The sequence below is a fragment of the Mustela nivalis genome (assembly GCF_964662115.1).
Source record: "Mustela nivalis genome assembly, chromosome: 5".
NCBI lineage: Eukaryota > Metazoa > Chordata > Mammalia > Carnivora > Mustelidae > Mustela > Mustela nivalis.
In genome coordinates, this window is record NC_139024.1 from 141,016,060 (window position 1) to 141,038,369 (window position 22,310).

Below are 22,310 nucleotides of genomic sequence, written 5' to 3' on the forward strand. Positions count from 1 at the left end.
TAATACTAAGTGAAACACACACCAAGAAGAGAAAGAAAAATATTGTGTGGTCTCATTTATATGTAGAATCTAAAACAGTTGAGCTTGCAGAAACAGAGTAGAATGGTGGTTGCCAAGAGCTTGAGGGTAAGGGAGATGGGATTTTTGTTGGTTAGAGGGTAAAAAGCTTTCAATTACAAAATAAGTTTTGAGGATCTAATGTACAACATGGTGACGATAGTTAATAATTGTGTATTGTGTACTTAAAAATCTGTTAACAGAGAAGATACGTGTTCTTATCAGAAAGGAAAAAAGGTAACTTTGAGAGATAATGAATATGTTAATTAACTTGATTGTGGTAATCATTTCACAATGTATACATATATAAATTCACTAAGTTGTACACCCTAAATATATACAATTTTATTTGTCAGTTATACCTCAATAAAGCTGCAAAAAAAAAACTGTAATGGAAGAAAATATTCAATTTATCATAGTAGTGAAAATAAAGTGCCTAGATGCAAATTCAACAAAAATGCTATATGAAGAAATTTTGTAATTTTTCTGAACACATTTAAAAATTTTAAATGAATAAAATATTCATTTCATCTTATGAATTAAGATTCAATTGTAACACAAATGGTTTTATCTAAATTAATCTACACAGGTAATAAAAGTTAATAAAAATAAAAAATAATTATTTTGGGACTACTTCAGCTATTCTAGAATAGTATTAAAAATTGAACATGTATAATTTTCAGGGAAATTCTTGAAAAAAAAAGGCATAACAAGTGTTTACAAATGTTTAGTTGGAATAGATCAATAGAATATAATGAACTATAATAATACACTCCAATAAATATAACAACTTGTGATAAAAAGTGATATTCACATTATGGGGGTAAGATGTATAAATATTACATGTACTGATGTCTACCATTAAAAAAATACAGATGACTTTCTCATTACTCAAAGTAGATTAATGATTTAAACATAACAGTAAAACCACAAATAAAAACCATGGAATAAAACATAGAATATTTAATATTTCAAAGATGTGGGATCATATATATGAATTATACAAAATCTTGAAACTATTTTTTTAATGTTTTAAAATTTGAATACAAAAAACTGTATTAAAAATCTGCAGTAGGAAAAGCACACAAGGTCAAAACCAAAGAGTGTCCTAGGGACAGCTCATGAAAAACAATGAAGAACTTTAGTCACTTGAATACACGAAACACTCCTTCATATCAACAAAAAATCAATTAAAAAACGGAAAAAATTGGCAAAAGCCATGAATGGGTAGTCCAGAGGAATGAGAGTAAGAATAGCTTGAAGTGATGTTTTTCATGCACAATGAAAGAAAGGTTTCTTAAAATGTTACATGGCAAAGAGATGTACATTTTGTTCTATCAGATCAACAATGATCTACAAGTCTGACCACTGTGTGTTGTCAGGAACATGTGGGGACAAGCAATGGTGAGCCACGCCAGTGAAACTCTTAATAGGTACCATTTTGAGCAGAAAAACACGGTGAATAATTTGCAAGGGGAAAAGCTACTTACATGACCTGTGTGGTTGCATACATAAACTATCTAAAAAATTCACAAGAAATAGGCAACTGGGGTTGTTTTGAGTAAGGGAAGTGGGTATTTGTGGCATTTGAAGAGGATTGTTCCTTTCACTACATTTAGCACTTAGTGTGTGTTAAAATGTTTACCTCAAATTAAAATTTTAACTAACTGTTGAGGTTCAAATGCAGAACTATTTTGAGAAAAACAGATTTGACCAGGGTGCCTTACCATCCGGATTAAGAAGAACTCAAGTTACAAACGTGGTAATGAAATACCCAGAACCTCCTGAGTCTGTTTTTATTTTCTTGAGTCTTAAATTTGGAGTTGATGGATTCAGGAAGGCTATGTACATCTGAAAGTCAGCAAATATTGTCTTTGTACTTTAAAAAGAAAAAGATATTTAGAAAAAGTTCTTATAAGATTGTGAGTAGATTTTTTAGGCTCAGACACAGTGTTCTTTCTGTGCTGTCTCTAGAAAGAATGATGAAAATGTGGTCTGTAAATCTACTAATTATGGTTCTTTCATTTAAAGGATAGGTTACAAACAAAATAGACAAAAGTTTGCCCCAGTTAGGGTTTAAAATAACTAAATAGAATCTTACACGTGAAGTTTAGAAAGCTTACGAAGATGGGAGGAACAAAATTCTAAATAAACTGAAATTAACGTGTGCTCTACTGAAAGCTGAACTTTTCTTTTGACCACTATATATGTATTATCATATATAATAATTCACAGTATATATATTTTGTTTTGTAGCCCAGTGGAGTCTTGTTTACTGCTGAAATGTTTTTCCAGTTGCCGTGCAAGTGAACTGTTTTATAATGACTGAGAATGGAACTGGAAGAAAATATATCTCAACATTTTCTGACTCCCAAATAAAAATATTTATCCACAGGCCTAAGAGTCTTATACTTGAGAGCTAATTGAAGATTATGTGATTTATAAGAAAACGTGCTCTCTCCAGTTTCCTCATTATACCAACCTTCATATGACCTTTACAATCCATAATTAAAAATGGAATTTAGTGAGGGGCACCTGGATGGCTTAGCTGGTTAAGTGTCTGCCTTTGGCTGAGGTCATGATCTCAGGGTCCTGGGACTGAGCCCCACATCCAACTCCCTATTGAACAGAGTCTGCTTCTTCCTCTCTCTCTGTCGCTCTGCACCCCACCCACTCATTCTCTATCTCAAATAAATAAAATATATTTTTAAAAAGATTCATTATATTCTATATTCACTAGAATCACTAAAACTGAAAAGGCCCTTGGAGTCTAAAAACAAACAAACAAACAACAAGCAAAAACTATTTTATTTTACCAAAGAGAAATTTGGGACACGGAGTTAAAGCTATTGGTTAAGTTCTGCCAAATGGCTATTGGAAGAGAGGGGTCTAACATGTAATTATACATCACTCGTTGAAATAGGAAGTTATTTCCAACCAGTAAGCTGCGTAATTTCCAACAGCGTGTGCTTTCATAGCAGGAAGGAAAAGAAGACGCTGTTAGGGTTGAGTATGAGTTAGACTGGTCAACAGAGAGAGAAAAAGCAGTTCCTGGTAGAAGCAAAACATCTGTAAAAGCCTGAGACATGATCCCTTGAAGAGGGATCATGGTTACAGTTGGTGGGGGGTACTGACTCTTCCTGAGCCTTGGGATGATAGTCAATGGAAGGATTTGGAATTTTATCTTAAAAGCTTCATAACCCACTCAAAGAAACTGGCCAGATGAGATTTGCACTGATCATCAGATAAAGATTCCTTGGGCTTCTGTAAAGAGAATAAATTAAAAGTGAAGAAGAATTGATGATAGTTTTTGACAAAATTTAAGTAAAACTGTTGTGTGGCTTACAGTGAATTTAGCACGGACACCTTTGGAAGCTTGTGGGCATTTTTGCACAGCAGGATTCCCTTTCCTTGTGGCCCCCTGGTGATGACAGGCAGAAGGAGTAAAGCAGTGAGCAGAAGAGCAGGAGTCATAGGGACAGTGTTAAGGGTAAGAGAGAGAATATTGCAAGTGATTCTCAGCACACTTGGTGTCTGTGCTTTCCATCATTTTGTGGTGGTTGAGTGAAGACTTTCTGGGGTGCCTCCAATGAAAACCCAGAAGGAGACCATGCTTTAGTTATATAACTCCAAGGAGTGAGAAAGGACTTTCAGCCATTTAGGGAATTTCCTTTTTCCTATTCTTCTTTATCATGAACATAACAAATTGTCTTCAGAGGTATATTCACTACCTTTGCCAGTATTCGTCATAGAATGGAGAGAGTTTATTCTTCTACCTTTGAGGATACACAGACTCAGCTGTTGACACAGAAGGATATAATTTTAGGGTTAACTGAGCTAGTGGTGATAACAATAGTTTATACTCACCTAGCCTTCATAATTCATCAAGTACTTTCATTAAAAAATCATTTTTATTAATAAGGGAAATGATTGTCCCTTCTTATAATTTTGTACTTAGAATAAATGTTCACTACTCTGACACTCACATTCCTCTACTACCCATTATTTGCGTATCTCTGTGTGTGTGTGCACACATGCTTACACATGTGTGTAGGAAGAGTAAAGTCTAAAATACTATGTGCAACCTAATTATTTATAATATTTTCTCTAATCACAATCTTGATACTACTTCACTGGTTTTTGTCACCATAAATCTCTCCACTTATTCCAAACTTAAAAAAAAAAAAGGATCTCTCCTGCCTTGAAAGTTTTACTGTAACCATGTTCAACTATAATTATGCCATTTTATGGTTTGCTATATCATCTTGTGTTACATGATAACAGTCTGGGATTTGACTGATGAGTTGAATTATTTCCCTTGTTCAATTAGCTTGAAATTTTCTAATCCAAGATTAACTAATTAATCTTTTTCAGACTATGATTCTAATCATAAGTCCACTCTGAGAACCAGGATATCATATAATCATAAGCAGACCTCTAAAACATACTCTATTTAAGGCAATTCAAGCTGGCAGCATGGGAAGATCCTAAAATCATATCTTCTCAGGGACACAACAGATTTATAACTATATATATGAAATAACTCCTTCTGAAAAAGACCTAAAAACTAGCTGAACTGCTACTTTATAGCAAAGGAAAAAAGGGCTACATCAAGATGAATAAGAAAAGGGAAGAGTCAGTCTTACCAAAAGCACCAACTTGGCATGGTAACCCACAAACAGGAGAGATCTCACAAAGTAGGAGCCTGAGGAGCATAAAATTTCCCACATCAGGCACCTCAACCATTGAAACCTATACCAGAGAGGTGGGTCCCCAATATGTCTGCCCTTGAAAATCAGTGGGGTTTACATCCAGGAGAACCATAGAGCTGTAGTGAGCAGAGATTCCACTCTTAAATGGCTTGAACACAGACTCACTTACCCTTTGACTCATTACAAAAGCAGTCATTTGAAAAGCAGCTAGATCCCATGAGAAGGAGACTCATTTACTGATCTTACAAGCATCTGCCAGAGAGACAGTTGCCTGTTAGGGCTCTTTTCTGAGGATGGAGACTCTAGTGGATGTCATTTTTACTTTCTCCCTCTATCTAACTAGGACCAAAGCAGGTGAGCACCATTTTTGCACATTCTTTTTCTCACCTGCCAGTGCTTGTGGGTGCATACCACCTCTGCATGACACCCACAGCCTTGCTGCCATCCCAGCTTCTGTGGCCCCAGCAAAGGTTGCAGGCATATGCAGCTGGTCCAGGGGATGTCCATTGAGTGCCTGGCTCTGGAGGCCAGAGATGATTGCACTTAGGGGCATCAAAAGTCTGAAACAATTGGAGAAATATTTCTTGGTAGGCTACAATCACCAAGGCATTGCACAGACAGAATAAAATATATAGCTTCTGCCTGGAGGGTATGCTTCAGGATTACCAAACATCTTAGAGCCTCTGGAAGTGTTCTCAGAGAATGTAGCCTGGGGAACGCAATTTTTGCACTCTCCCTTGACCTTGATACAGCTTTCCAATATCTCCCAGAAAGGAACTCATATACTCATCTGGAACCCTAATTTTTGCAGTTGTTACCAAAGGGACACCTCCAGATGGCCTTGCCTGGAGACTAGTGTAGTTTAGGATCGTAATTCCATAGGATTATATATTTGCATAACTTAAAAGCTATTACCTGAGGGTTTAGCTTCCAACCAGCTTGAAATTCGAAGCTGACTAAGATCCCTCCCTCTGGAACATGCCAAGGAAGTGACACTCCCTTGAAAAGTGGGACCTACCAAGAACAAATCAGGCCACTTAGAAAATCACAAAAGCTCAAGAAACAACCAAGAGATACAGAAAGGTTAAATGATAGGTTTCATCTCCTCGAAAAGACGTGCCTTCAAAAATGAAACATATATCTATGCAGCCTAACCCAGAATGAAACAAAAAGTCAGTCAAAATGAGAAGACTGAGAACTATGTTCCAAAAAAAGAACAAGATATAAAACACAAAGATGGTAGTAATAGTTGTGGGAGAAGGGGGACTTAGTAAACTGGAAACAAGTAATTTACCTGATAAAGAGTTCAAAGTAATGGTAGTAAAGATGCTCACCAAACTCAGAAAAATGGGTAAACATAAAAAGAACTTCAATGAAGAGAGAGAAAAAAATAAGAGAGTACCAAACAGAAGTCATGAGCTGAAGAATACAAAACTAAACTGAAAAATACACCATAGAGGTTCAATAGTAGACTAGACTAATCAGGAGGAAATGTCAGTGATTTGGAAGACAGGGCAGTGAAATTTACCCAAACAGAATGGCAAAAAAGGAAAAAAAAAAAAAAAAGGAATTTTAAAAAATGAGGAAAGCTTAAGAGACGTAAAGGATAATATCAAGCAGAATAGTATTCACCTTATAGAGTCCCCAGAAGGAGAAAAGAAAGGGAAAGGGCAGAAAACTTTTGAAGAAATTGTTGCTTCAGACTTCCATTTGGAGAAGAAAACACCCAGAGCCAGTGAAGTCCAGAAAGTTCAAAACAAGATGAACCTAAAAAAAAAAAAAATACACCAAGACACATTAATAATTAAAAATATCAAGAGTTAAAGAGAAAAAAAAAGAGTTAAAGAGAGACTCTTAAAAGTAGCAAGATAAAAAAAAATTATTATGTGCAAGGGGATCCTCATAGGGCTATCAACAGATTTCTCAGGAGAAACTTTGCCAGGTCAGAAGGCAGTGGCAAGATATATTCATGGTGTTGAAGGGAAAAACCTTGCAACCAAGAATTCTCTATCAAGCAAGACTATCATTCAGAACGGAAAAGGACATAAAGAGCTTTCTAGACAAAAAAAAAACTAAAGTGGTCCTGTAAGAAACACTAAAGAAACTACTTTAAGCCAAAAAGAAAGGGCACTGATTAGCAAGAAAGAAATATATGAGAGCAAAATTCTCACTAGCAGAAATCAATATATAGCAAAGGTAGTGGATTAATCAATTATACAGCTAATATGAAGGTTAAAAGGGGAAAGAAGTAAAAATAACCAACTACAATAATTAGTTACAGTGTACACAAAACAAAAGTTGTAAAATATTACATCAACACTATAAAATTGAGAGGAGAAAGTAAAAATGTAGAATTTTAAATGTATTCATACTTAAGTAAATTACAGCTTGAAAGGGGGAGAAAGAGAAAAGCTGTTATATGTGAGCCTGATGATAACAACAAAGAAAAACCTAGTAGATACACAAAAAATAACGAGAAAGGAATCTAAACAGAACACTAAAGAATGTCATCAAACCACAAGAAAAGAGAGCAAGAAAATAAGGAAACACGAGAAAAAGGAAACAGAAAGCAACTAACAAAGGGACAATAAGTATATACCTATTAATAGTTACTTTGAATGTAAATAGACCAAATTATCCAATCAAAAATAGAGTTAGTAAATGGACTTAAAAACAAAACAAAAGAACAATAACCAAGATACATCTATATGCTGCCTACATAGATTTACTTCAGATATAACAACACACAGAAATTAAAAGTAAAGGGATGGAAAAGTTGTTTTATGCAAACAGAAGCCAAAAGAAAACTAGGATAGCTATACTTAGAATCAATTTTAAAACAAAAACTTCAATAAAGGATAAAGATGAGCCTTACATAATGATAAAAGGGGTTAATCCAGCAAGAATATACGTTTGTAAATAACTACGTGCACACCAACAGCATGTAAATATATACAGGAAATATTACCATATCTAAAGAGAGAAATTGATAACAATATAAAAATAGTAGAGAAAGGGGTACCTAGGTGGCTCAGTTGGTTAAGCGGCTGCCTTCAGCTCAGGTCATGATCCTGGGGTCCTGGGATGAAACCCTGCATCTGTCTCTTTGCTCAGTAAGGAGCCTGCTTCTCTCCTGTCTGCCATTCCCTTTGCTTATATATGCTCTATGTCTCTCTCACTTACTCTCTTTGTGTCAAATACATAAGTAAAATCTTAAAAAAAAAAAAAATAGAGACCTTTAGTTCTCAAAGGAAAGATCATCAAAGGATAGATCGTCAACATTGACAATCATAAGGAAACATCAGCCTTAAGAGAGACAGTAGCCCAGATAAACTTAACAGATGTATGTAGAATATTTCATCCAAAAACAGCAGGGTGCACATGAAATACTCTGCAGTATAGATTATATACAAAACAATTTTCAATAAATTTAAGAAGATCAAAATCATATCAAGCATATTTTCTAACCATAGTCATATGGAAATGGGAAAAACATAACATGCAGAAACTAAATAATGTGCACCAATGGGTCAACAAAGAAATAAATGAGAAATTTAAAAATATTTTATGATAAATAAATATGGGACTATAATACACCAAACCTATGAGATGTAGCAAAAGCTGTTCTTAGAGGGAAGTTTATAGCAATACAGGCCTACGGCAAAAACAAACAAAATAACAAGAAAAAAAAAAGAAAAATCTTTAGTAAACAATCTAACTTTGTACCTAAAGAAACTATAAAAAGATATACAAATGAATCTCAATGTTAATAGAAGGAAAGAAATAATTTAGATCAGATGGAAATAAATGAAATAGAGACAAATGAAAAGATGAATGAAAATAAGTGGGGTTCTTTGAAAAGTTCAACAAATTTGACAAACCTTCAGGTAGACTCCTATGGAAAATAAGAGAGCATTCAAATAAGATCAGAAATTGAAGAGAGGAAGTTATAATTGATACAAAAGGAACACAAAGGATTATAAATACTACTATGAATAATTACATGGCATCAAATTGGGTAGCCTTGAAGAAATAGATACATTCTTAGAAACAGATTTTTTGGAAGAAACTGAATCATGAAATAGAAAATCTAAACAGACTGATTACTAGTAAGAAGACTGAATCAATAATCCCAAAACCCCTCCATGGGTTGCATGGAGCACTGGGTGTGGTGAAAAAATAATGAATACTGTTATGCTGAAAATTAAAAAAAAAAAAAAGAAACAAAAGTCCAGGGCCAGATGGCTTGCTTCATGGTGAATTCTAACAAATATTCGAAGAAATTTTACTACATATCTTTCTCAAACTCATCAAAAAAATTGAAGAGGAAGAAATGCTCCAAGTCATTTTACAAGGCCACTACTACACTGATAACCAAACAAGGACACCACACAAAAAACGAAAATTCCAGGCCCAAATCCCTGATGAATATAGATGCAAAAATCCATAATAAAATGGTTGCAAACTGGCTCAGTTTGTTAAGCTTTTGGCTAAGGTCATGATCCAGGAGTCTTAGGATTGAGCCCTGCAATGGGGGCTCAGCAGGAAGCCTGCTTCTCCTTCTCCCACTCCCCCTGCTTATATTCCCTCTATCTCTCTTTCTCTCTCTGTCAAATAAATAAATAAATAAAATATTTAAAAAAATAGTTGTAAACTGAATTCTGCAATACATTTTAAAAAATTACACACTACAATCAAGTGAAACTTATGCCAGGAATGCAAGGATAGTTCAACATCTACAAATTAATCAACATGATACCCCACAGTAACAAGATGGAAGATAAAAATAATATAGTCATTCCAATAGATACAAAACAGCATTTGACAAAATTCAACATCCATGTGTGATAAAAACTCTTAACAAAATTAGTGTAGACAAAATGTACCTCGTGAGTAACAAGCCTACAACTATGATCACACTGGATGGTAAAAAGCTGAAGGCATTTTATTTAAGTTCCAGAACAAAGCAAGAATGCCCTCTTGCACCATTTTTATTCAACATAGTATTATTAGAAGTCCTAGTCAGAGCAATTAGGCAGAAATAAATAAATAAATAAATAAATAAATAAATGGAACCCAAATAGGAAAAAAGAATGTGAAACTGTCGTTATTTGTAAATAACATGATTTTATGTATAGAAAACCCTAACGGTGCCATCAAAAGCCTGTTAGAACTAAGAAATGTGTTCAGTAAAGTTGAAGCGTTCAAAATCAATATACAAAAAATGTTCTGCATTTTTATACACTAACAACAAACTGTCAAAAGGAGAAATTAAATAAACAATCCTATTTACAATTGCACCAGAAATAATATACCTAGGAATAAATTTAACCAAGAAGGTGAAAGACCTATACAATGACAACTTTAAGACATGGACAAAAGAAATTGAGGAAGACACAAGTGGAAATATATCTTGTGCTCATGACTTAACAAAACGAATATTGTTAAATGTTCATAATATCCAAAGACATCTATAGATTTAGTGCAATCCCCATCAAAACTCTGATGGCATTTTTATAGGAGTACAACAAGCAATACTAAAATTTGTGTGGAAACACAAAAGTTCTCCCATATCCAAAATAATCTTGAGAAAGAAGAATAATTCTAGAAGTATCACGCTTTCTGACTTCAAACTATAATGCAAATCTTAGTAATCAAGACAATAGGGTATTGGCATACAATTAGACACATAGATCATGGAACTGAATAGAGTTCCCAGAAGTAAAACCCAGATTTATATGGCAAAGGCAGCAAGGATATACAATGGAGAAAGGACAGTCTCTTCAATAAGTGATATTGGGAAAACTACACACCCACCTGCAGAAGAATAAAAATGAACCACTATTCACTCCATACATAAAATTGACTCATAAAGAATTAATGTCTTGAATGTAAGACCACTAGCCATAAAACCTTTAAAAGAAAATATAGGTAGTAAGCTTCTTGACATTGGTCTTGGCGATATTTTTTGGATATGACTCCAAAGGCAATGTCAACAAAACCAAAAATAAGCAAATGAGACTACATCAAACTAAAAAGCTTCTGTACAATAAAGGACGTTATCAAAAAAATAAAAGACAACCAACTAAATGAGAAAAATATTTGCAAATCATGTATCTGATAGACATTGAATATCTAAATATATTTTTAAAAACCCATATAACAGTTAAAAATCCAATTAAAAATGAGCAGAGGATCTGAATAGACATTTTTCCTCTGGCCAACAGAGACATGAAAACATTTGACATTACTCATCATCAGGGAAATTAAAATTAAAACAACAGTAAGATATCACCTCACAACTGTCAGAACAACTAGTATCCAAAAGATCAAAAATAATAAGTGTTGGCAAGGATGTGGACAAAAGGGAACTTCATGTACTGTTGGTGGGAATGTAAATTGGTGCAGCCACTGTGGAAAACAGCTTAGAGGTTCTTCAAAAAATTAAAATGCGGGCGCCTGGGTGGCTCAGTGGGTTAAGCCGCTGCCTTCGGCTCAGGTCATGATCTCAGGGTCCTGGGATCGAGTCCCACATCGGGCTCTCTGCTCAGCAGGGAGCCTGCTTCCTTCTCTCTCTCCCTCTCTGCCTGCCTCTCAGTGTACTTGTAATTTCTCTCTGTGAAATAAATAAAATCTTAAAAAAAAAAAAAAGAAAAAAGAAATTAAAATGCAACTGCCATATGATCTTGCAATTTCACTCTGGGGTATATATCCAAAAAAACCAAAACACTAATTTGAAAGAATATATGCATCTCTATGTTCACTCCAGTATTATTTATAATAGCCAAGATATGGAAACAATCTAGGTGTCCTTTAGTGAATGAATGAGTAAAGAAGATGTGGTCAGTCTATCTGTCTATCATCTATCTATCTATCTATATCTATCTATTCAATGGAATAGATAAAGAATAGATAAATGCCATAAGTGGATAAAGCCATAAAAAAGAATTAAGGGGGTAGGGGGTTGGGTGAGCCTGGTGGTGGGTATCAAGGAGGGCACATATTGCATGGAGCACTGGGTGTGGTGCATAAACAAAGAATTTTGGAACACTGAAAATACAATAAAATTAAAAAAAATGCAATCGTAGCATTTATAACAACATATATGGACCCATGGCAATTGAAATGTCAGATAGAGAAAAACAAATGCTAATTTCACTTATATATGGAATCTATAAAAACAAAACAAAACAAATAAAACAAAACCCATTGATACAGAGAATAGATAGGTGGTTGCCAGACGGGCAGGGTACTGGGGGGTGGACAAAATGGGTGAAGGGGATCCAAAGGAGCAAACTTTGAATTATAAAACAAATCATGGGCAGGTAATGAACCCCATAGTGACTATAGTCAATAATATTATATTGCAAATTTGAAAGATGCCAAAAAAGTCAAACTTAACATTTCCCATTACAAGAAAAAAAAAAAAATTCTCTTAACTTTTTATGGTGATAGAAGAAAAAAAAATTCTCTTAACTTTTTATGGTAACTAGATTTATTGTTGTGATCATTTCACAGTGTACACATATATCAAATCACTATGTTATATACCCAAAACTAACATGAAGTTATATGTCAATTACACTTCAATTAAGAAAATAAATTAACTAATTAAAAAATCATATTCTCAACACTGCAGAGGTTGGCCTGCCACTGTTACATCTCCTGTCTTCCCTGGGTGAAAAAATTGCCAATCTCCTTTCTGATTGGAACTATAAAAATCCCCTTCTATTTTTTAAACCAACAAGGTGCCACAGTTCTTCAGAATTGTGACAGGTAGAAAGGAAAACTTACCTTTTCACAAGTACAGTGGAAAGACCCTACCCAAGCAGGTGGGGGAGGAAAGGAAGGAAGGATGGGGAGGAAATGCCATCAGAGCTGAGAGCTTAGAGGTAATGGGAAGAGCCGTGGGGAGGGCAAGAGGAGAATCCTTGGCGTAGATGGGAGGTGCCATGCCTTTCTGGTAGGAAGGTAGAGGGTCTCAGGAAGAGTTGAAAAAAGCCATTAAGGATGGACTCGGGGAATTAAGTATGGGGAATTCGGGTTGAGACTGAAAAAGCAGGCAGGGAGTTCAAGCAACCAAGGCTTTGTAGCTCACTTGAAGTGGTTTGGTCTTTGCCTTCAGAGCAAGGGGAAACCATCCAATGCTTTTATCTGGGAGAGTAAGAGAATCCCATTTTCATTCAGAAGAGATGATAGTAGTGGCTGCTATATTCTGAATCTTGGGGAGAGGGCTAATAATGGATGGAGGAAAAACAATTAATTAGGAGGCTACATCACTGGTGGTCATTTTAACTGGATAGACTAAGGGATAAATGTGGAAAACATTGATGACTTCAGAGAGGTACTTTGGAGGTTATATTTAACAGTAGTTGGTGATGATAGATGAGTGGGGGAAGGAAAGAAAGTATAAAAATTGTTCTTGGCTTTCTGGTTTATGGAACTAGGTGGATGGCAGTACTATTAATAAAGACAGCAAATATTTAGGAAAAGATCATAAATTTGATATTTTGCATTGTGATGGAATGGATTATGTTTCCCTAAGTTCAGGGCTTGAAGCCATAACTCCCAGCACCTCAGAATATGACTGGATTTGAAGATATGGTCTTTTAAGTGGTAAATATGTACAAATGTGGTTATATGGAAGGCCCGGATTCAATATAGCTGGTGTTCTTAGAAGAAGAGGTAATGAGGAGTCAGACACAGAGGGAAGACCCAATGACATAGCAAGGATGCTGCCACCTACAAGCCAAAGACGGGGGCCTCAGCAGAAACCATTCTTGCTGGCACCTCAATCTCAGACTTGTAGACTCTGGTATTAGGAGAAAATAAATTTCTGTTGTTTAAGCAACAAACAAAACCAAGTCATGTTCAATGTGAAATGTGCACATTTAGATCCTCATCCACAAATGGATTTTTAGTAAATCCAAGTTCTTCAAGGTTGTTTATGAATTTTTCCACTCTAAATATAATCAATAACATTTTCAATTACTAAATTCATTCTGTGATTAAATAAAAAGATTTGCCTTTGCTCCTAGGTAGATTCTTTCTTAATTCATTGATCACTCTTATTTTTATAATTATCATTGGATTTTAAAAGTATTATAGTTCACGTTGACTAGGAAAAGCTATACATAAGACAGGATGTAAAAAAAGAGCAAGGACTTTGGATTTACTCAAGTAATTCAAACAATATCATGCACTTAATTTGAATCCATTTAATCATATTTTCATGATAAGTAAATCTGTTTACTATACTGTGCATATTGATATGGACAATCTTCAGCTTGTACGAACAATTAGCATACTGTGTTTTTAATTACATTGAATTTCATTTGGCTATTCTTTGAAATGTGTCCTCAATTTTTTTTTTCCTACTCATATTTGACCCCAGTAGGTTTAAAAATGTCTTCTGCATTAGATTGAACAATGAATACAAACCTTTTCTTGTGATCACTCATTATTTTTATTATTTTTATTTATTTTATTTTATTTATTTTATTTATTTGACAGAGAGAGAGATCACAAGTAGGCAGAGAAGCAGGCAGAGAGAGAGGGGGAAGCAGGTTCCCCGCTGAGCAGAGAGCCCGATATAGGGCTCGATCCCAGGACCCTGAGATCATGACCTGAGCCAAAAGCAGAGGCTTAACCCACTGAACCACCCAGGCTCCCCGACTCATTATTTTTAAAGCCCGCCATCAGTTGAACATTGCTTCCTACGTGCTAGGGTTTAAGGGCCATTTTGTACTATGACGTGGTATGGAAATCTCACAAACTGTTCCTCTCAAGTACTAATTCAACACAGAAAGTTTTATGCACCCTCTGAGTAAGAACTGTGCTAGGTGCATTACTTATTTTATTATTACAATCCTTTCAACAGCCATATGACTTTAGGAATTTTTAACCCATTTTACTGATGAAGAAACTGAAGCCCAGAGAAGTGTATCTGCTTCCCCCAAATTACCTGGCTGATATGGGGTAGAACCAGAATTTTGTTTAAAGACTAAATTTTGACTTTGAGAGAGAGAAAGAGAGCATGAAGCCAACGGGAGGAACAGAGGGAGAAAGAGAATCCTAAAGCGGGGTCCCCGCTGAGCCTGACACTGGGCTCCATCCCAGGACCCTGAGATCATGACCTGAGCCAAAATCAAGAGTCATTTGCTTAACCGACTGAGCCACCCAGGCAGCCCTAGAACCAGAATTAGAACCTGAGTCTATCTCCTGCTAAGATCCATGTACTGTTCATTCCACCACATTAATTGCTAAGATTTGCAATCACAATTTAGCTTCATTTCCACAAGCATATTATATGAGGTGTTGTCTTGTTTTTGAGGAAGGATGAATATTTAGACTTCTTAGAAACCCACACCTTTGATTAGTACAAAGCAAGTTGACCTTGAGACTCTTAACCACCACAAGATTTAAGACGCGGCTCAAGGATAGCAACAAAGCCCCTTTACTTCTGTGTAACTGCATTCAGAGGAGCTGTGCCCTGACCTCCTCAGTTCATTTAACAGACTCCACATCTCCTCTTGACAGAGGGTCTGAAGTATCTTCAAGGTTGCAGTCATTGGGAATTTTAGGTCATTCCACACTGCACCCTTGCACGTCAGCTTAAGAACCACCTTCTAGCCAGGGCCCCTGGCATACTGTATATTAATAGAATATTGATATAGCACAAATACTGTTGTGGGATTCATCATTTGGTAAATCCTCCACCGTCTGCAGTTTTACAGAGACATTTAATTAGCAATTTTACAACCTCCTCTCCTCTCATTAAATTAATTAATAATTAAGTTCAAATATAGGCATCTTTAATGTCATAATTATATTTCAGTTTTATGGTCACTGGAGTTTAGCTCATTAGGGGAGGCACTCATAAACCATAGCCCTGTTTAGTGACTGAAGCACCTTCATGTCACCAGGCTGATTCCAGTTGGGTGTTCTAATGTCTGTTTCTTTTGTAGCCCTGCCATTTTTTGCAGAGAGAAATTTCAGTCTTGGTCCTCTGTGAGCATAAAATAACAATCACAATAAGCACACCAACAAATGCAATACGAAACACATATGGTACGTTCTAAGAGTCCCCTTGACTTTTAGGATGCCTCCCCAGAATATTTTTATAACATTCACCCTCACTCTGCTTTCTGATTGGACCAAGATCTCCCACATCTAACATTTGGCATTAAGCGCAGGGTAACCATGTCAGAGACACCTGAGTGATGTCCTCTCATTGACTTTATGATTTACTAAGTCGGTAATGGCATTTCACACAATATGGTAGGTTGTACATTACAATGGATGGAGTGGATTTATTTCAGTCATTATCACTGATTAAACCAGCTTAGTCGAAGAGGCAAAACAAAACTTGCTTTGAAATTGTTCTTATTTAATTTTGCTCGCCTTCACATAACCCAGGACAGTGCTAATTATTCCTTGATGGAGCTCATATTTCTAATGTAATTCATATGTAAATTCTAATTTGGTTCATATGGGAATGTTTGTGTTCTTGCCTCCTCTCGGGCAAGAACACAAACACAGAATTAAAAGTGTTTGGAAATGAAAACTTGATGTTGGCTTGTTTGACCTGGCTTTGATTTGCTTTCTTTGTTGTTCCCGTAACAGACCTTAATCACTTTTGAAGGTTAAGATTTTAAACTGTAATTTAGGGGATAAAAACTATCTTTACACCTTTAAATAATTTGGATGCAAATTGAAGGTGCAAATTGCATTCTCTCATGCTAATAAAAGCCTTGCCATTTACAGCTTGACTCAATTTTTCTCCGAAGGAAGATATTCTTAAGAATCTATATGCTCTAAAAATCACAGCCTGTACAGCAATATTCAAGGAAAATATAATAATTATTCTATGGTATTGCTGACCATAGGCTGTCATGAAGAAGAAATAAGAATGGAACAGCCCTCAAATTAAAGTTTCTTTTCTGAAAAGTAGTGATAGGTTATTATGAGTTTGAATTGTCCACAGTATTGTGACTGACATCCTTGAGAAATGTTAAACAAGACATCCCATGATTTAAAAAATGAGCTAGTCTGAGTCAGTTACGTATGTTAAGTTATGAATTGCCACAGGTCAAAATGGAAAAACTATAGGGTGTCGTATCTAAAATCTACAGCAAATTACCAGTATAAGGTCATGCACAGAGAAGACATACAGGTGACAGGTGCTTCTTAAGGAACTGAGCAAGAAACAGAAAGCAGAAACGATTAGAAAGGCAGAGAGGTTGAGAGCATGACTGGTGAGGAGCCCGTGGTCACTTTACCTGTCCTCAAGGGACACTGGCAGCCAGAAACTTATAAGGACTCTTTGTAGTCTGCCAATTGGCTTTAGTCTCCTAAGTGTGTGTGTGTGTGTGAGTGTGTGTATACTGTGTGCAAATGTCCCTCTACTGTGACACTGAATTCTGTTTTCATGCCCAATGGATATTTATATATTGTATTTCAGAGAAAATGTTCAGTCTCAATATAATTAAAGACAAATGAGAATATTTCTGCTGAGTGACCTGAGATTGAAAAGAAAAAGGCAAATCTCAACTAGACCCATCTCCACTTCAACCATGCCTTTTTTAAAGGGAGACAGTTGATTCCTTTTTTTTTTTTTTTTTTTTTTTTTTTTGCTATGTCTCTTAACACTCATCCACTAGACATTTCTTTGTAGCTCACACAAACTGAAGAAAGCAGCACTGTCTCAGCTGAGTAAAAATTACAAACTATAGAATGGACATAGACAAATAATGACTTACAGGGATTTTGATCTCAGATCATACTGGCACTGCAGTCAGAAAGGCCCTTTTCAGTCGTAACATCCTGACACAGACTGACTTTGTGATATCTAGGACATAATTACACTTGCATTCAATATGCACACACACATCCAAGCACACATCATACCAACGTTAGAGCTGTCCGAAACTATTTTCAATAATTGATTTGTCGTTTAATTGAACAGCATGACTGACTAACATAGCTCATTACTTTACTCATTAGTTAATTATCGAAGAAAGTAGGACAAGTCAATAAAAAGGAAGGCTGTAAATTCCAATACTAATTAGCACCATTTCCTTAGAGACATATTTAAGGGCAGATTGGCTACCTGAATGTCCTAGGACCTTGCAGATGAAGGAGAAGGGTAGATGGACCATAAATCTAGATTACTAGAGAGGAAGACAAGTAGATAGTAAGTAGACATGTAGACCTGTACTTAGCTACTGTTAACTCTACTATTTGAGTGGCAATATTGAAACATGTAATTGGGTGGGAAATCATTATTAAGAGAAAGGAATATACTTCATTGAGTGTACTTCGAAAACATTTGCAAAACAACTTGTATCACTTTTTCTTTTAAAATAACATTCTCTCCACTTTGGTTTGCTCATCCAGTGTATGGACATTATTAAGACAAATACCTTTTATGAGTAATTTCTTTTTTTTTTTTAAGATTTTTATTTATTTATTTGACAGATAGATCACAAGTAGGGAGAGAGGCAGGCAGAGAGAGAGAGGAGGAAGCAGGCTCCCCACTGAGCAGAGAGCCCAATGCGGGGCTCGATCCCAGGACCCTGGGATCATGACCTGAGCCGAAGGCAGAGGCTTTCACCCACTGAGCCACCCAGGTGCCCCACGAGTAGATTTCTTATAAATGGATTCCATCTTCAATATAATTAATTCTACCAGAGGGAAAAGTGCTTTTCAAAGCTAACCAATCTTTCTTTTTGACTTATGAGAAAAATGTGGTCATTTATGCTTATTCAATCCACTTTAACCCCATGCAGCCAACAGATATTACTATGTACTCATTATTTAAGAAATTAAAATGTCTGCACACACACATACATACATGCTTCCATGCACACAGACAAATGTGCACCCACTTATATTTTATCTTTCTCTTTACACAGAACTGGATTTTGTCAATGTTAGTTTTAGGTACTTGGAAAAGTCTTCTATCTATTGGGACCCAGTATATTGTCATGTATACAATAGGGAGAATAAGACCTACATTTCAGAGTTGTATGAAGCTGAAAAGAAAGAGTAACTGATTTGTTCTAAAAATGTCTGCCACAGCACCTTGCAAGGGCCTTTTTACACTGGCCTTGAAAAATTCTTACAGCTAGATGGCTCAGAACAGTGGTTGACCTAGTCCCAATAGGAAGGGATTCTGGCCATGGAAATATTTTTCTAAATGGTTGGAGCTTATGGGCCTGCTTAGGACCACTTCTGAAGTGTGTTGATGGTGTGTTATGGATACACATGAAGGGCACTCTGTTAGTGAGGCCATGCTATCCTCTGCTTAGCTACTATGCAGTTCACCTTTGGCAGAGTGTTTCTAGGAAGAGACGGCTAATTAATCTTGCATTAACCTTGATCACTTTTGACTTCAGCCTCCCAAAGGCTGCTTATTTTGTTCATTCTGTGGTGGAACCAGACCTAATAGGGTGCACACTTTCACACTGATTCTACATTTGATTGAATTAAGCTATAAAGGAAGAAACATTGACATTTGCCTAACCTGTGAATTTCTCCCCAAGTATGTTCACATATAAGAGCTCAGAGTAGATACAGCTCTTGTTAACCTGTATTATAAATAATAAAATTTGGTGAAGATATCCAAAGACACGCAGTCAATTAAAGGCAAGGCAATGATTGAAATTTATCTTTCCTGATTTTCAGTGTTCTTTTCATAATCACAAATCTTGCAGCCCTAGAATGTTGCATCTAGAAGGACAGCTAAGATTAACAAGTCAACAATTCTTTTGGTTCAGAAGAGAAAAATCAATTTCCGAAAAGTGAAGCAAATTTCGCAGATCTGTGACCAGATGTTTGCACAGTTTGGTCTAGATTCTGGATCTCTTTATCTTATGTGCTAATGTTCTTTTCCTTGTCCCCATCCTCCTCCCGTAGGGATTTGCTTTAATCTCAGGCTAATCTTTTTTTGTTCACTATCTTCTGCTTTGCGCCCTTCCATACAGCTCTACAGAAGGCTGGGACTCAGTTTTGGCAGAGTAGGATTTGACCTAAGAGGAAGAAAGAGAAAACATTTTGTGTCTTAAGAAAAAATGTTACAGGCTCCTAGAACTTGCTTCTGTGGATATGTAACAGCTTACTTTGGGTGAATATGAGTGTTCATTAGGCTTTCTAGTTTGTGCAAGAATATATAATGAGGAAAAGGAGCTTAAGGGAAAATGCTCAAGATTTAGCTGTATTTGTAAACCTACACAATCTCTTTTTGAACTGTACCTGCACTAGATTTCTGGAATGGTATCTCCTCCTTACCTTTGTACTTTTCTGTGCTCTTACCATATCAGTTTTTTGTTTTGTTTTGTTTTGTTTTTTTATGTTCACAAAATGCTCTATGTGCTTTCACTTCTCAAGACCTTTGTCTATTTCAGGCCCTCTACCCAGAATGCACTTCTCTTCCATCTCTTCTGATCAAAACCCTATTGAGCTTGATAAGGCACATCTTAAATATCACTTCTGTGAGGAAACTTGCCATGATTCTTCAGGAGGAATCAATTCTTTGACTTCCTAAAGCAATTTGTAAACACTAAAGTCCACATTCCTAGTATTTCCTAGCCTACGCCCCACTAGATCATGAGATCATAGTAGACATCCTCTTCCTGTTTGTTTAAACAAATACCTAAAACAGAATCCAGTACAAAATCTGGCACCTGACAAATATTAATTGAACAAGTGAGTGAACAAATGAATTAAAGTTAAGGGAAATGGAATAACTGAACAAGTGCTTTGAGATTTTTTGCTTTTTAAGGAAACCGTGATTTTCTTTTCTTTTCTTTCTTTCTTTCTTTTTTTTTTGAGAGAGAATAAGAGTGTGTGCACACATGCAGCAGGGTGGAGGGGCAGAGAAAATCTTAAGCAGGTTCCACACCCAGTATAGGGCCCAACAGGGGATTCAGTCTCATAACCCTGAGATCATGACTTGAGCCTAAATCAAGAGTCAAACCCTCGGGACGCCTGGGTGGCTCAGTTGGTTAAGCAGCTGCCTTCGGCTCAGGTCATGATCCCAGCATCCTGGGATCGAGTCCCACATCGGGCTCCTTGCTCAGCCGGGAGCCTGCTTCTCCGTCTGACTCTGCCTTCCACTCTGTCTGCCTGTGCTCGCTCTTGCTCGCTCTGACAAATAAATAAAATCTTTAAAAAAAAAAAAAAAAAAAGAGTAAACTTTATAAAAAAAAAAAAAAAAAAGAGTCAAACCCTTAACTGACCTCCAAGGTGCCCCAGGAAATTGATTTTTTAAAACTGTAATAATTACAGTCTGTAGTAAAGTAGCTATGGATTTTGTTATATGTCGAAGAAATTTTTCCAAGATTACGTCTGTACGGACAGAGGACATGGGACTTGGTTTGGCAGATACAGTCCCTTACCAACTGCTTCGGGATTGGGCCATCCATGTGCTAGCCCTGTGATCGCTCAGTTGCTTAAAGGAAGAGACACAGGGTTGTGTTCCCAGGTGAGTCCTGTGGCTGCTGGAATGTCCTCTCCAACACATATCTGCCTCTGATGAAGGGATTGTGAGATCTACTTTTCAGTGGTGAAAAGAAGATTTCAAGTAATAATAATAATAATAATAATAATATGAGAGTCATGTTTTCTAAATCTATTTATTAACAGTAAATACATAAATAATAAATTATACAGTGGGAAAAGCATTATCTCAAAGCAATTTATGTAGTACCATATGATCCCAGCTCCATAAAAATGCCTATCTATAATATATAAGCATAAATGTTTAAATTCCAAGAGAAAAGCTTAGACAGATTATCCCCAAAATGTTTTTTAAAATCTTAGTGAATTTCTTTAGTAAATTGCATTTTTTCTTTAATACATTGCACTTTGAGGGTACCTGGGTGACTCAGTGGGTTAAGCCTCTGCCTTCAGCTCAGTTAATGATCTCAGGGTACTGGGATTAGGTCCCACACCGGGCTCTCTGCTTGGTGGAGAGCCTGCTTCCTCCTCTCTCTCTCTCTGAGCACTCTGTCAAATAAGTAAATAAAACCTTAGAAAATATATAAAATAAATTGCACTTTGAAATATAATTCCTTAGTATGTATATTAAAATGTCCTAGTCACACTTTCTTCAGATTTATTACTAAAACCCAAATAATAAAACAATTTAAATACATTTTGTAATAAGTTCAAAATTAAATAAAAAGGAAAATCTCAGCTTCTTTTTCTTTGACATATTATAGTTACAGTTGATGTTATTCTTAAACCATGAGCAATAATTTCTTTTTTCAAATATGTTTTATAAGGGCTGTGTTCAACTAGGATCTTCTAAGAATTATGTGTGGAGTTTTTATCAGCATTTTTGAGAATCACGCCTTAGGTGCTAATAAATGAAGGCTGAGATTTAAAGGGGAAAATGTAGTGGGACAGTTTAATGAAAAGCTCCTAGTTAAAATAATTAAAAAGAGAAAAGAAAAGAAAAACTCCATGATTTTAGAAAAAATGTCCACACCCTTGCATGAATATTTGGAAATTATGAACATTTCAGAAGAACATGGT